Below are 16,921 nucleotides of genomic sequence, written 5' to 3' on the forward strand. Positions count from 1 at the left end.
GTTCCATGTAGGTCCAACTTGATAAAGGATATGGGTCACGTCAATCCTTACCACAGGATACATTGCCCTCCCAGCCATAAGTGATAAATATATTCTCTTCTACAGTTCAAATTTAGTTACGGTAAACATGTAATCAGTCAGACAACTCTCTGTAGCAAGTAGAAGCGCAAAGGAACCGAAAATGGTTTAGGAATGTCAGAAAGAACCCATGTTTGCCGAAGTTTAACCGACTATTTTACTACGCAGAGCAAATCCTATACCAAGCAAAGTAAACACAAACCTTGTGATTGTTAAACGCAACCGTTTTTTCATAAAAACGTTGTATTGTAGCGGGTGCTTGATAGCATGTAGTTTATTGACAGCCCGTCGCTGCACTATCTTGCTCCTTATTCGAGAGACACGCTTCAATGAATTCAAGGGTGGCATCCGCCACACACTTAGATCTCAAACGATTCATTTAACAAGATACAAATCATTCGTACATCTAATTCCCACCTAAATATACACAGACCCTGACAAAGGGAGTTCTGCTGCATTCATCACAGTTTTACCTCAGGGTTTATACAAGTACGTCACTTGTCGTACCTCCAGAACACTGACCAAATCTGGAAAACGTAGGACATAAGGGACTTTCCTAGTGTCTGTAAACAAATTGTGGGCACCCTGGGCAATTTAATAAGAGGACCAGTTTACATAATGAAGCAACAAACCTCTGATTTACGTCAGCAGATTTTTTTTTGAAAAATCGATTTCGCTTATGTAGGTTACTATAAGCATCGTTAGTTTCTGCAAAAATTACGTAATAGTAATAACGAAAGCAATAAAATACACACAAAACACCGCTGAAACTTGAAGTCTTTTCTTCAAGCTATCTCCTTAAGCTCAAACTGTGAACTACAGCATGGTAGCGAGCCTATTGTAGGTGGTAGCGGAGATAAGGAAAAAAACCGCACGCTCACACGTGACTGTAAAAACCTGAAGCACAAACGAGTGTACCAGGAGCAATGAATGCGACTAAAAATGGAACTGCAATAATGTCAATACTTGCGATTGTTTTAACATTGTTGCACATAGAGGCAGATAAGCACACTTCAGATGTTTTGTGCAAGGCATGTTTGAACCCAAATACAACCAATCGGAAATAATACGAATGAACAGAATAAGATAAAAGTTAAATTGACTAGATTTTGCCAAAATTTCAAATGTATATGCATAAAGAAGCGCTTCGGAAAAGATATACGTATATACAGGGTTGCCTCCTAACATTATGGAATATTTGACAGGTGATTTGATATTATTCAAGCCAGTTTCTCGACGGTCTTGGGGGAGCGCTGATTACACATGAGTCAGCGCTGATTACGTTATATCAAAATTCTTCAAAAAAAAGGTTTTCCATGGCTGGTTTTAAATGCGGTTTAAGTTTAAATGCAGGAACAATACTATAGACGACGGCATGGAGACGAAATTAAGAAAGGTGAAATCGTTCTGTTGAAAAACCCGGTCGTTCCGCCAGGCGAATGCCTGAAGTTCATGAGACCGTGCAGTGCCCTTTCAATGTTATTGAACAACACGGCTTGGTGAATTGCCTTATCGAAGGAGGAGATGCAAAACAGCTGCGGGTACATTTCAAACGCTTGGAAAATACTAACCTCCCTTTTCATGAAACAGAACGCCGACACACGCTGCCGGTTGAGCTCATGCCACTGACGAACACCGCAAAGCGACACACGCACGAACGCACCCACTGCACCGGATACAGGGTTGCCCACTCGGCCATTGTTGGTCAAGGTTTGGACGCCGACACAAATAATACTGCGGCTCTCCTGGTAGTTTCAGTATTTATGCTGCGACGAACACAACTTGTCATGATTAATACGTTGGCCAAACCAAAAACAAATTTTCAACAAGATGGACACAACACAGATTGGAATTCAACCAAAGGCAAGTTGAGTAACAACGACAAGACGGCTCTGCGCCACCATTTTGCAAACGCGCACCCACCGCAGCAACGCGCCTAAGAATATCAAGTTGTTTTTCAGTGGTATTTGTGGAACAGCCTAATGGCCAAAGGACTGGATGTGTGCGAAGCCAAATGACTGAACCACACCCAAGTTTCAATAAACATTCAAAAAATGATTCTCCCCCGAATTTGGTACCAGTTGCTGGCAGTTTTGTTTGGTTTTGTGCTTTGTGAATGGAGTACATTTTTTACTTTTGAACCCAAATACAACCAATCGGAAATAATACAAATGAACACAAAACGATAAAAGTTAAATTGACTAGATTTTGCAAAATAAACAAATGTTTTTGCATAAAGAAGCGCTTCGGAAAAAGTATGTATATATATAGTTAATTGCCTCCTAACATTATGGAATATTTGACAGGTGATTTGATATTATTTATGCCAGGGTTTCTCAACGGCCTTCAGGGGGCGGGGTCTGAATGAGTCTTTTGCTTGTCGTCTGAGTTTTTGTATATGAGTGTCAGCCACAGGTCCAGGGGTATTACTGTAGGGGGCCACAAAGCTATAAAAGATTAAGAACCACTAACTTAAGCACATTTGTCTATTAATTCTTTGCAACGCCGCATTTTATAATCCAAAACCTGCATCCTTTTAAACTGATCATAGGCAATTTCAAGCTTTGTCAATGCCTCTGGTCGCCTCCCTAACTGCAGTAAACAACGGCCAATCGTGCAATAGCTCTCTGACCGATAGTCCAAATCGGTTTCGCAAAGTACCTCCAAACTATTTAGAGAATAGTGAAGCGCCTCCGACGCTAATTCGCTGAATTTCCGGGTTGCCCAAACTGATTTGGGCCTGATAATTTTGGGTCATGTAATATCTGCAGCCGGGTTTAGCAGCTTTTACGCAGTGAACAGCATTCTATTAATTATTTTGACACGCATAAGTATTGATGTCGACTGCACACAAACTTTATCTGCAACGCACTCTAAAAAGTAGCAAAACGACAGCAACAAACATAACAAATTTGCAGTATATGTTGCAACCCATTCAGCTAATCACTGAATCACCGAAATGAAAAACTAGTGAGTGATTCTATTTCTGCTTCCACGCCTACTTCTTTTTCACGTAAACGAGCACTGTCGAAATTAGGCGATCCGCTTGACTGCATAACTTTTGGGTGACTGAACAAACCACATTCAGGACCAACTCCCGCGTCTTACTTTGCACCTGGATTTCCTCGGTCACGATCATAAACAACCATCACCTCACCGATTGGAAATAATTAATAACCAATAGAGTCAATAATGTTTCAAATGGTAAGCCGTGGAAAGAGCCACTGTTTTCACATAATAGATCTTGCAATTATGTCGTATCACAATCGGAAAAATTATGTTCGATCTTACTAGACTTATCACCAAGTCATGTGTGATGATACGATAGTCTAGCCATATCTCCCCCATTGTTATTATCCTAGGGTATGTAAGGAAATGTAACATCGGTCAAAGATAAATTGTCGTGCATAAATCATCTCTGATATCATGCTTGTACAATGCCAGAGATCACAGGTATTACCCCTATATCTTTCTTGATCCACGCTCGATTCAGTCACACTAAACATGTTAGGCAATCAGTGAAATTTATTCACATACAGTTTTGCGAAACGAAATTATAAATGACTGCAAGTACACTCAGTCTGAGGCACTTGATGAAGGACTATCATCAGATGACACATATTTATCTGTACCAGCAGAGGACACAGATGTTGTTGAATCATCAGTGAATGCAGATATTGCTGTATCATCAGTGGATGCAGATGTTCCTCTGTCATGAGATTGTTCTGTATTATGACTCTTATCAATGTCCCTTGGCCTCTTTCTTATTCTTCCTCCATCACAATCTGCAGCACCTGACAGTACTGCCTTGATGTCATTGATGACATCTTGCCCATTAGCCAACTTATGACTTGTAAACTGCAGGCATTCTAAACAAAAACAAAGCAAATAAAATATCAGCACTGTTGTAGTGAGGTGTTTATTCGAGGTACAAACTGAAGGAATGACACAATGGGCGAATAAACCATGAGGGACGAGAGTAAAAGAAAAAAGGCAATTTGTCCGGTTCGCTGTAGGAGCGCAAACGTAATAAGAGAGGCCGCTACACTGTCATATTTTCTAAACTTAACATGACCTACGAAGTCAAAAAATTTTTAAGAAAAATAACAACTTACTACGAAGGACATCATCTAATGAAGAACCACGAAATGTTTTTTTGTAGCTTTTCGTTGGCATCCAAGCCCCGACCAAGAGTATGTCATGGCGAATGATCTCGTCATGAAGCACCTCATAAATGACCTTACTGTCGAGCGTAACATTCTTCTTTCTATTTTTCTGGCAACAATTTCATAGTCCTGTGAAGTGAAAAGTCAGCTTGAAACATGTAAGAGCTACTGAACTCCATTTGGATATGAAATTCAAATTTGTATGTTCACACATATGTTGCATATAAAAAACAAACACAATCTTACTTTAAAGTGATCCAGAATTTCATTAAGTTCTTCGTCAAATGAAGCCGGTTGAAATGTTGGCATTTTAGTTTCTGTTAAAGTTTGTTAACAGAAATTTGGACTTTATTTGCTTTTACAATATTCAATATATTTGCAACATCAGTTTTGATCATTTTCATTTCCCAGTGCATGTTACTGAGGTTGGTTGCATCATCAACTTTGGCTATTTTTTTGGAGCTGGCTGTTGCGGAGTAATAAACATTCTGCAAAGCAAGCACAGCAAACTTTAATTGCAACAAGTGTGAAAAAATATTTGTAAGCTTTACACCCAAACTCCCTTTTTGGGTAAATAGCATTTTCCCTTAGTAGTGTAGGCATTTTTAAAGTTTTGGGGCTACCATCATCCTCAGAAGACTCATTGAATTTTTCTGCAGTATATGCCTTTTTTATGCACCGATCATGTGAATCTAAATAAAACATTACACAATATTGTAATTTAAAAGTCTGCATATTACTCAGCTAATAAAAGTATAAATTTTGCATGAAGATTCACATACCCCATTTCATTAAACTGTGCTTTTTGAAAAGTAACACATTTCATATTTTTAATTTTACAAATTTTGGTTAAGGCCGCATCTCACAATTAAATCCTAAAAATTGAGTTTTAGAAGTCATTTGTCATTGTGCACACTGCCCAACTGCGAAGGTTGCTAAGCAACTCTGCGTCATCTAGTGGTGGTACAGGAGCGATGCGGCAAATATCGAAATACTGCTTCTCGGGCTGTAGGTCTGTGCGCAATTTAAATTCAGTGTAATGTATGTAGGGTGGATTATTATAAAACATATGAAAAAAAAGACAAATTTTAAGTGATTTACCAATTAATATGATAAAACGTTTTAGCCAAAGAAAGTGAATCACGATACCTCAATGGTTTATTTGCGGCTCAAAAGTTGGTTGATTAAAAGCTATTCTTACTTCATTACAATTCTTCCAATAGATTTTGGTGTGAATTGTTCTTTTGCGTTTTTGAGAAACAACGAAACGCATTGTGTGACGTCATATCAATGAAAATAAACCTTGGCAAGGGCAACACTCAACAAACTGCGGGCAAGATTTTTAACCGTTCTCGATGCATTGACATCAGTTAAGTCGGGGAGATCATTTTATCTGTAGGTTCTAAAGTCAAGTCCATGCGCAATTTATTAAATTGTGAGGACAGAAAGTGTGTCGGTGCGAGATTGATCACATTAAATTCTGGTGGAGTCCAGAATCCTTAGTTTCCAGCAAACAACGTCGTTTGAGAGCCCTGTTTGCTATTTAAGGGTCCCAAAACTGATATGGGACCTAGGCGCCGTAATGAGGTGTCATTATATACAACGGAAGCCACCCCTTAAATAAGATTTCAAACTTCTTGTTGCACACTTCAGATGTTTTGTGCAAGGCACGTTTGAACCCAAACACAACCAATCGGAAATAATACGAATGAACAGAATACAATAAAAGTTAAATTAACTAGATTTTGCAAAATATACAAATGTTTATGCATAAAGAAGAGCTTCGGAAAAAGTATGTATATATATAGTTAATTGCCTCCTAACAATATGGAATATTTGACAGGTGATTTGATATTATTTATGCCAGGGTTTCTCAACGGCCTTCAGGGGGCGGGGTCTGCATGAGTCTTTTGCTTGTCGTCTGAGTTTTTGTATATGAGTGGCAGCCACAGGTCCAGGGGCATTACTATAGGGGGCCACAAAGCTATAAAAGATTAAGAACCACTGACTTAAGTACATTTATCTATCAATTCTTTACAACACCGCATTTTATAATCCGAAACCTGCATCCTTTTAAACAGATCATAGGCAAGTTCAAGCTTTGTCAGTGCCTCTCGTCGCCTCCCTAACTGCAGTAAACAACGGCCAGTCGTGCAATAGCTCTCTGACCGATAGTCCAAATCGGTTTCGCAAAGTAAGTCTAAACTATTTAGAGAATAGTGAAGCGCCTTCTCGAAGTAGCCAAGTTCAAAGCAGGTTGAAGCAAGCCATGAATTACACTGACCTATATTGTTGTGGGAATAATTTCGGTGGAGGTAAGTGTATTGGCTTAGTGCCTGTTTGAGGAAATGCAACGCGCTGCAAAGTCTATTTAGTTTGTAGTGGCAAAAACCAAGGGCAAAGTAACAATCGGCTTTATGTTTGTTGCCAAAGCGAGTTTTCCGTTCCATGCTGTTTATTAAAATTTCAAGAAACTTTTGAGCACTATCAAGACTGTTGCTCTCTATCAGTTCGTTGACTATGGTTGTTAAAGTTGAGACGAGTTCATCGTACCTCGAGATACCCGCTTCGGTCCAAATATCAGTAGCTGTGACAAAACTTTCACAACTCAAGCCATGCTGGTGATTTTTGTAGTAGGAATATCCAAGGCCGAAATGGCAAACTGCGATATCTTTCATGTAGGTTTCGCTGGTAGAAGAACGGTTCTTTTTCAACACTTGTAATCGTGCCAAGGCCGAAGCAAAACATGAAATTGCCTGTTCGTTTTTACAGAGTTCTTGAAAACACTTGGCTTTGGCTATGTCGCAATTGGCAAGGTTGATTGCATTGAACTGAACAGTTCCCGGTCGAATCCTACTCTCAAATAATTGCTTAAAATGATTAAGAGCGTCTTTGTATCTTCCGTTTTGAGATAAACGTTTGGCCAACTGAAATTTAAGTTGGTTTTCTGTCTCCACAGAGGTCGTGTGTTGCAATATTTCTTCAATTATTTCGATTTCTATTGCTCTGTAATATCTGTGCTCTGGGTGGATGGTCTTGGAGGCCTTCCGGAAGACAACATGGGCAACTGCAAATATTAAAATAAAACTTTTGAGAAAACAAAAATTCTACATGCTTTTAAAAATATCTCTGGATAAAATCCACTCAATGTTTTTCTCTCATTTTTGAGTCCCGACATTTAATGACGTCATTGTAGCGCTTACTTTACTACGCGGATTAATTGAACTTTTCGTCGAAATTCTCTTATTTTCGCTTTTTGTTTACTCGTGGAGTAAATCTACGTATACTTCTCGGTGTAATTTAAACACTACATATGTTCAGTCTGCAACATCCCTACTTTACACACGACAAGTCTACAAATCGTAAAACACGAAAGGAGGTGTATCTTTTGATTTAATTCACCTTCAAGCTCAATGCAACAGTTGGGGTGTTTTATAATCTTCTCGTACACTTCGCATGCTTCACAATATCTTTCCAAGTTAGCAAAGCAAAAAAACAGGGTGTGGAGGCAAAAGAGTTCGTCGTCATCATCGTTGTATCTTCTTTTGCCTTTCAACAAAGCACGACCTTCCGCTATCGCTTTATCATAACACTTTAGCCAATACAATATAGCCAACTTGCTTAACCTTCCAAGTTCAGAACCACTTTCAAGAGCAGTAATATCACAGTAATGTTTAACCAAGGATTGTTATGTCAAAGCCGTTTCAAAATACCTGACCACGTTGTCTTGCCCCAACATCTCTACAAGCGAATCGCTCACTATATCATACTGGCCTTTGCGTTTTGTGTAAACGCGCAAACGTAATTCGCACGCCAAAGATAATGCAAACAAAATGTCCTCCATTAGGGATTGATTGATGACGTTTATCTCAAATAATTTGCGCGTTATTTCAAAGGACGACTGTGCGGCCAGCCTGTGGATTCTACCCAGTGCAGCAACAAACAAGCTCGTACTTCGGTAGACCAAACGTTTAACATCAAATATTTCTGTTTGGTGGAAAGAGGGTAAAGTTGTCAAGGGATTAAAATTATTGAAGTCAGCATCTAAACTTGCTGCAATACGGTCAAGGTCACCAATCAGCGCTTTACTTTTAAGGCCATCTCGGTATAACTCATAAACAGCTTGTGAACCGGACACAAAGCATGTGCTTTCGAGCACATCAGCCAATCGATAGCCGTTTTTCAAAGCTTCGTCATTATCCAAATATTTCAGCATGTGTGACACTGGTTTAATGAGCTCTGTTCTCCAATGTTTGTTTTCTGTTTCCATTCTTCCCAAAGGAAATTTCGATGCGTGTGGCATCATTCCATCAAAAGATACACCTCTTGGGGTGTTCTCGTCATAAAACCAATTATTCTCTTCACATTTCTGGTCGTTTAGGTAAGGTAGCGCAGCACTTGGAATGATGGTTTCTCCAAAGTTGATTACAATCAAATGAAAAATAACTGACACCCATCTAAAATACTCCAGTATTTCATCATAATCATCTCTCCCGTATACATTGTCTTGCAATAGATATGCATGTTCAAAATCAGAATACGGAGTAATCTCACTCATAGCAAGGGATCCCATACCAATAAGTGCATATTCGCATGGACATGATCCTACAACTGATATACTATACTCCATAATGTCAGACATAAGTGATTTGTATTCATATGTTATTAATAATTGTAGTTTTTCCAAACTTTCGGCTCTGGATCTAACGGCGTTTCCGCCTGAAATCTCAAGTTCTTTCAGGCGTGACGACGTATTTTTCCTCATCTGGTCAATAGTTTGCACAAAATGTTGTGATTTTTCAATCAAATTATGTTCATGTACATTAGCATTTGTAAGTTTCAACGTGAGGCCGCAAAGGTCGGCAAGACATTCTTCATATACATCCTCACTTGCTGGATCTCTGACAATGGCTGCATTTAACAATACTGCGCTTCTGATTAAACATATCTTCTGTTCATGTTTGCAGTCACATTTTTCAGCCAGTATTTTGTACTCTCTGCCCAATCTAAACAATACATTTGCACACTGCAGTGGATCTTGCTCTCTTCCATGTTTTCCACACATGGTTCTCAATTCAGCAGAAAATAATTTGATGTCTTCAGACATTGTTTTTATGACCTATCCAAAATTATTGAAATCAGATTCTGTTTGACCTTACATTCCCTCAATTTCAACTATCTGTAACATATTACGGCTTAAATTTGAAACAAATCCCAAAGCCGATACACGCTGCTGTTACATGGTAGATTATTTAGCAACTAATATTATGCTTACTTCCCTGTTCATCATCGAAGTGACTGGATCACAAAACAAAACAAAGCAGAGCAGTGACGTCTGCATAGTTAGAATGTGTGGGTAGATACTTTAACCTTACCACGGAAGTACAATGGGGATTTTCCCGGTTCAGGCGTGGCATGTGTAAACTAGCATTTACGACGTGTTTGCTGGAAATATCATCCTTTCCGAACTATAATAGTTATCTAGGAATTACACAGGGTTATTTTAAAAACAAGCAAAACATCTTACTTAAACGAAAGGGGTTGCAGCCGATGCCCTGCACCAGGGCTTATGAATATCAAAATGGACTCACGAACTTGCGTCCTAAAGCTTTTCATCTGGCATGGATTTTTTAAATGATTTAAACATACATCTATTTCCTGTCCTGTGGTAAATCCGGCACTGGGTGGTGCAGAACATAAATTCACACTAAACACGAAAACTGAAACCACTTTTATCACAATCAAACAAACCATTTGCATTTTTCCATTTCTCTCATGACTATCACTTTCTTCTTAACACTCTGAATCATTTTGTAAAACAGAATCTACCTGTGAGCGCGTTATTGGTGGGTTTCTACACCCCTGTTTGAAGGTCAAATAACACTTGAAAATGCATATAGTTCCATGTTGGTCCAACTTGAAAAAAGAATATGGGTCACGTCTATCCTTACCACAGGAGACATTGCCCTCTCAGCCATAAGTGATAAATATGTTCTCTTCTACAGTTTAAACTTATTTGCGGTAAACATGTAATCAGTCAGACAACTCTCGTTAGCAACTAGAAGCGCAAAGGAACCGAAAGTGGTTTAAGAATGTCAGAAAGAACCCATGTTTGTCGATTTTATTACCCAGAGAAAATCCTATACCAAGCAAAGTAAACACAAACCTTGTGATTTTAAAACGCAACCGTTTTGTCATAAAAACGTTGTGTTGTGGCGGGTGCTAGATAGCGTGTCTTTTATTGACTGCCCGTCGCAAGATTCACCTCCTTTTTCGAGAGCCACGCTTCAATCAATTCAAGGGTGTCATCCGCCACATTACTCCTCCCCAGAAGCGGGATGCTGTTTTTTTTGACGCCCTCTTTTACGAACTTGCCCAACACAGGTTCCGGTTTGGAGCAGTCGACTATAGCAAGTTTAAAGCGATTTAATGGAAACAGATTGTCCAACACCTTAAATGTATATCACAAAATACTTTTCGTGACGAGCACACACTTTAAAAAGACCTTCATACGGTGGCGAAACTGGGGGAAGATATCCATCTTTACGCACGAGAACACATGTGCAATTGCGTAACAAAAGTGTCACAAATACACGAATGCGACAATGTTTTTACCACTGAACCATCAAGATAAATTGTGATGATTATCGTTTGCTGGTGTTAGTGGCTCTCAAGCGATTCATCTAAAAAGATTACAAATCATTCGTACCTCTAATTCCCACTTAAATATACACAGATCCCGACTAAAGGAGTCTGTTGCACTCATCACAGTTTTACTTCACTTCACGTAACTCCAAAACAGCAACCAAATCCGGAAAACGACGGAGATAAGAGAGTTTCCTAATGTCTGAAAACAGATTGTGGGCACCCTGGGCAATTTAATAAATTGTGAGGATCATTGATAAAATGAAATGTGCCGGTGCGAGGAAGATCACATTAAATTCTGGTGAAGTCCAGTCTTTACAATGGAAAATCCTTAGTTTCCAATTCAACGATCTTATAATTACAAAGCTAATTTATCAAGCAAATCCTTTTAAATGTGAACCGTTAAGGGCTATTTCATGATGCAATGTAAATTGTTTTCTCAACTCTGGGCTGTCTGTGGTGCAGTCGTGTTTGGTCAATCATTCTATTCTATTTCTATTGGTTGCCACGTAAACTGCTGATGCAAAAAGAATTCAGAAGTTAAACGTAGCCTGCCTCGGTCCACATTAAGGACCGGGGTACGGCATAATTTAAGAAAATACAAGTGTTTAGCGGTGCCTTGCACAAACAATGTCGTTCGTGAGCCATGTTTGCTATTCATGGGTCCCCACACTGGTATGGGCCCTGCATGGTGCGACGCAATGGGGTGTCTTTAATACATACAATGAGATCCATTCTTTAAATAAGATTTCAAAATTCTTCATATCCTTGTATTATAATCGCAAATCAATGGTAGTTTGTAAAAAAACAAAACAACAAGATGTGTGTGGAATAATGTCCATACTTGCGATCGATTCAATATTATTGCACATGGAGGCAGATAACCACACATCAGATGTTTTGTGCAAGGTACTTTTGAACCCAAATACAACCAATCGGAAATAATACGAATGAACAAAATACGATAAAAGCAAAATTGACTAGATTTTGCTAAAATTCAAATGTATATCCATGAAGAAGGGCTTCGGAAAAGGATATATGTATAGACAGAGTTGCCTCCAAACATTATGGAATATTTGACAGGTGATTTGATATTAATTAAGCAAGGGTTTCTCAACGGCCGTGAGGGAACGGGGTCTGCATGAGTCTTTTGCTTGTCGTCTGTGTTTTTGTATATGAGCGGGAGCCACAGGTCCAGGGCATTGCTGTAGGGCCCCACAAAGCTATAAAATGTTGAGAAAGCCCGACTTAAGCACATTTATCTATTAATTCTTCACAATACCGCAATTTATAATCTGAAACCTGCATCTTTTTATACAGATCATAAGCAAGTTCAAACTTTGTCAATGCCTCTGGTCGCCTCCCCAAATGCAGTAAACAACAACCAATCGTGCAAAAGCTCTGTGCCCGATATTCCAAATCGGTTACGCAAAGTACCTCCAAACTATTTAGAGAATAGTGAAGCGCCTTCTCGAAGTAGCCAAGTTCCAAGCAGGTTGAGGCAAGCCATAAATTGCACACACCTATATCGTTTTGCGAATCATTTCGGCCGAGGTAAGTATATTGGCTCAGTGCATGTTTGAGGAAATGCAACGCGCTGTAAAGTCTATTTAGTTTGTAGTGAAGAAAACCAAGCCAAAAGTAACAATCGGCTTTATGTTTGTTGCATTCAGGAGTTTTTCGTTCTAAGATCTTTACTAAAATTCCAAGAAACCTTTGAGCACTATCAAGACTGTTGCTCTCCATCAGTTCGTCCAATATGGTTTCTAAAGTTGAGATGAGTTCATCGTACCTCGAGATACTCGCTTCGATCCAAATATCAGCAGCTGTGACGAAACTTTCACAACTCAAGTCATGCTGGTGATTTTTGTAGTAGGAATATCCAAGGCCGAAATGACAAGATGCGATATCTTTCATGTAGGTTTCGCTGGAAGAACAACGGTTCTTTTTCAACACTTGTAATCGTGCCAAGGCCGAGGCAAAACATGAAATTGCCTGTTCGTTTGTACAGAGTTCTTGAAAACACTTGGCTTTGTTTATTTCGCACTTGGCAAGGTTGATTGCATTGAACTGAACAGCTCCCGTTCGAATCCTGATCTCAAATTGTTCAAAATGATTTAGAGCTTCTTTGTATCTTCCGTTTTGAGATAAACGTTTGGCCAACTGAAATTTAAGTTGGTTTTCTTTCTCCAAAGAAGTCGTTTGTTGCAATAATTCTTCAATTATTTCGATTTCTATTGCTTTGTAATGTCTGTGCTCTGGGTGGCTGGTCTTGGAGGCCTTCCGGAAGACAACATGGGCAACTGCAAATATTGAAAAAAAAGTTATATTGAGCACATTTTCCGTTAGATTTGATACCAATATATGAATTTGATCGAATATTAAAATATACGTAAACTATTCGGTGTAATTTAAACACTACGTATGTTCAGTCTGCAACATCCCTACTCTACACACGACAAGTCTACAAATCCTATGACACGAAAGGAGGTGTATCTTTTGATGTAATTCACCTTCAAGCCCAATGCAACAGTTGGGGCGTTTCCTAATCTTCTCGTACACTTCGCATGCTTCACAATATCTTTCCAAGTTTGCAAAACAATAAAACAAGGTGTGGAGGCAGAAAAGTTCGTCGTCATGTTCACTACATGTTCTTCGGCCTTTCAACAAAGCACAACCTTCTGCTATTGCTTTATCATAACATTTTAGCCAATATAATATAGCCAACTTGCTTAACCTTCCAAGTTCAGAACCACCTTCAAGAGCAGTATTATCACAGGAACGTTTAACCAAGGATTGTAATGTCAAAGCCGTTTCAAAATACCTGACCACGTTGTCTTGCCCCAACATCTCTACAAGCGAATCGCTCACAATATCATACTGGCCTTTGCGTTTTGTGTAAACGCGCAAACGTAATTCGCACGCCAAAGATAATGCAAACAAAATGTCCTCCATTAGGGATTGATTGATGACGTTTATCTCAAACAATTTGCGCGCTATGTCAAAGGACGACTGTGCGGCCAGCCTGTGGATTCTACCCAGTGCAGCAACAAACAAGCTCGTACTTCGGTAGACCAAACGTTTAACATCAAATATTTCTGTTTGGTGGAAAGAGGGTAAAGTTGTCAAGGGATTAAAATTATTAATGTCAGCATCTAAACTTGCTGCAATACGGCCAAGGTCACCAATCAGCGCTTTACTTTTAAGGCCATCTCGGTATAACTCATAAACAGCTTGTGAACAGGACACAAAGCATGTGCTTTCAAGCACTTCGGCTAATCGATAGCCGTTTTTCAAAGATTCGTCATTGTCCAAATATTTCAGCATGTGTGACACTGGTTTAATGAGCTCTGTTCTCCAATGTTTGTTTTCTGTTTCCATTCTTCCCAAGGGAAATTTCGATGCGTGTGGCATCATTCCATCAAAAGATACACCTCTTGGTGTGTTATCGTCAAAAAACCAATTATTCTCTTCACATTTCTGATCGTTTAGGTAAGGTAGCGAAGCACTTGGAATGATGGTTTCTCCAAAGTTGATTACAGTTAAATGAAAAATAACTGACACCCATCTAAAATACTCCAGTATTTCTTCATAATCATCTCTCCCGTATACATTGTCTTGCAATAGATATGCATGTTCAAAATCAGAATACGGAGTAATCTCACTCATAGCAAGGGATCCCATACCAATAAGTGCATATTCGCATGGACATGATCCTACAACTGATATACTATACTCCATAATGTCAGACATAAGTGATTTGTATTCATACGTTATTAATAATTGTAGTTTTTCCAAACTTTCGGCTCTGGATCTCACGGCGTTTCCGCCTAAAATCTCAAGTTCTTTCAGGCGTGACGACGTATTTTTCCTCATCTGGTCAATAGTTTGCACAAAATGTTGTGATTTTTCAATCAAATTATGTTGATGTACATTAGCATTTGTAAGTTTCAACGTGAGGCCGCAAAGGTCGGCAAGACATTCTTCATATACTTCCTCACTTGCTGGATCTCTGACAACGGCTGCATTTAACAATACTGCGCTTCTGATTAAACATATCTTCTGTTCATGTTTGCAGTCACATTTTTCAGCCAGTATTTTGTACTCTCTGCCCAATCTAAACAACACATTTGCACACTGCAGTGGATCTTGCTCTCTTCCATGTTTTCCACACATGGTTCTCAATTCAGCAGAAAATAATTTGATGTCTTCAGACATTGTTTTTATGACCTATCCAAAATTCTTGTAATCAGATTCGGTTTAGCCCAAAGCTGATACACGCTGCTGTTACAGCAACTAATATTATATTTACTTCCCTGTTTATCATCGAAGTGACTGGATCACAAAACAAAACAAAGCAGAGCAGTGACGTCAGTATAGCTAGAATGTGTGGGTAGATACTTTAACCTTATCACGGAAGAACAATGGAGATTTCCCCGGTTCAGACGTGGAATGTTTATAGCATTTATGACATGTTTGCTGGAAATATCATTCTTTCCGAACTAAAATAGTTATCTAGGCATTACACAGGGTTATTTTAAAACCAAGCAAAACATCTTACTTTAACGAAAGGGGTTGCAGCCGATGCCCTGCACCAGGGCTTATGAATATCAAAATGGACTCACAAACTTGCATCCTAAAGCTTTTCAGCTGGCATGGATTTTTAAATGATTTAAATATACATCTATTTCCTGTCCTGTGGTAAATCCGGCACTGGGTGGTGCAGAACATAAATTCACACTAAACACGAAAACTGAAACCACTTTTATCACAATCAACACACACCATTTGCATTTTTACATTTCTCTCATGACTATCACTTTCTTCTTAACGCTCTGAATCTTTTTGTAAAACAGAATCTACCTGTGAGCGCGTTATTGGTGGGTTTCTACACCCCTGTTTGAAGGTCAAATAACACTTGAAAATGCATATAGTTCCATGTAGGTCCAACTTGATAAAGGATATGGGTCACGTCTATCCTTACCACAGGATACATTGCCCTCTCAGCCATAAGTGATAAATATGTTCTCTTCTACAGTTTAAACTTATTTGCGGTAAACATGTAATCAGTCAGACAACTCTCGTTAGCAACTAGAAGCGCAAAGGAACCGAAAGTGGTTTAAGAATGTCAGAAAGCACCCATGTTTGTCGAAATTTAAATCATTTTATTACCCAGAGAAAATCCTATACCAAGCAAAGTAAACACAAACCTTGTGATTTTAAAACGCAACCGTTTTGTCATAAAAACGTTGTGTTGTGGCGGGTGCTAGATAGCGTGTCTTTTATTGACTGCCCGTCGCAAGATTCACCTCCTTTTTCGAGAGCCACGCTTCAATCAGTTCAAGGGTGGCATCCGCCACATTACTCCTCCCCAGAAGCGGGATGCTGTTTTTTTTTTTTGACGCCCTCTTTTACGAACTTGCCCAACACAGGTACCGGTTTGGAGCAGTCGACTATAGCAAGTTTAAAGCGATTTAATGGAAACAGATTGTCCAACACCTTAAATGTATATCACAAAATACTTTTCGTGACGAGCACACACTTTAAAAAGACCTTCATACGGTGGCGAAACTGGGGCAAGATATCCATCTTTACGCACGAGAACACATGTGCAATTGCGTAACAAAAATGTCACAAATACACGAATGCGACAATGTTTTTACCACTGAACCATCAAGATAAATTGTGATGATTATTTTTGCTGATGTTAGTGGCTCTCAAACGATTCATCTAACAAGATTACAAATCATTCGTACCTCTAATTCCCACTTAAATATACACAGATCCCGACTAAAGGAGTCTGTTGCACTCATCACAGTTTTACGTCACGGAGTATACAAGTTCGTCACTTCTCGTACCTCCAAAACAGCAACCAAATCCGGAAAACGACGGAGATAAGAGAGTTTCCTACAGTGTCTGAAAACAAATTGTGGGCACTCTGGGCAATTTAATAAATTGTGAGGACCATTGATAGAATAAAATGTGCCGGTGCGAGGTAGATCACATTAAATTCTGGTGAAGTCCAGTCTTTA

At 39.1% G+C, this 16,921-nt stretch overlaps 1 pseudogene across 1 annotated transcript; it reads right to left on the minus strand.

Moving 5' to 3' along the window:
- Positions 1-3,627: 3,627 nt before the first annotated feature.
- On the minus strand, positions 3,628-5,165 carry LOC145903528 (uncharacterized; annotated as a pseudogene). Its single transcript, XR_014402657.1, has 5 exons — positions 5,027-5,165; positions 4,804-4,936; positions 4,491-4,732; positions 4,194-4,373; positions 3,628-3,947 (listed from the first exon to the last, which is right to left on the minus strand). The product of XR_014402657.1 is annotated as an uncharacterized LOC145903528 (transcript).
- Positions 5,166-16,921: the final 11,756 nt, after the last annotated feature.

Source organism: Ascidia mentula, chromosome 5, assembly GCF_947561715.1.
Source record: "Ascidia mentula chromosome 5, kaAscMent1.1, whole genome shotgun sequence".
Lineage (NCBI taxonomy): Eukaryota > Metazoa > Chordata > Ascidiacea > Phlebobranchia > Ascidiidae > Ascidia > Ascidia mentula.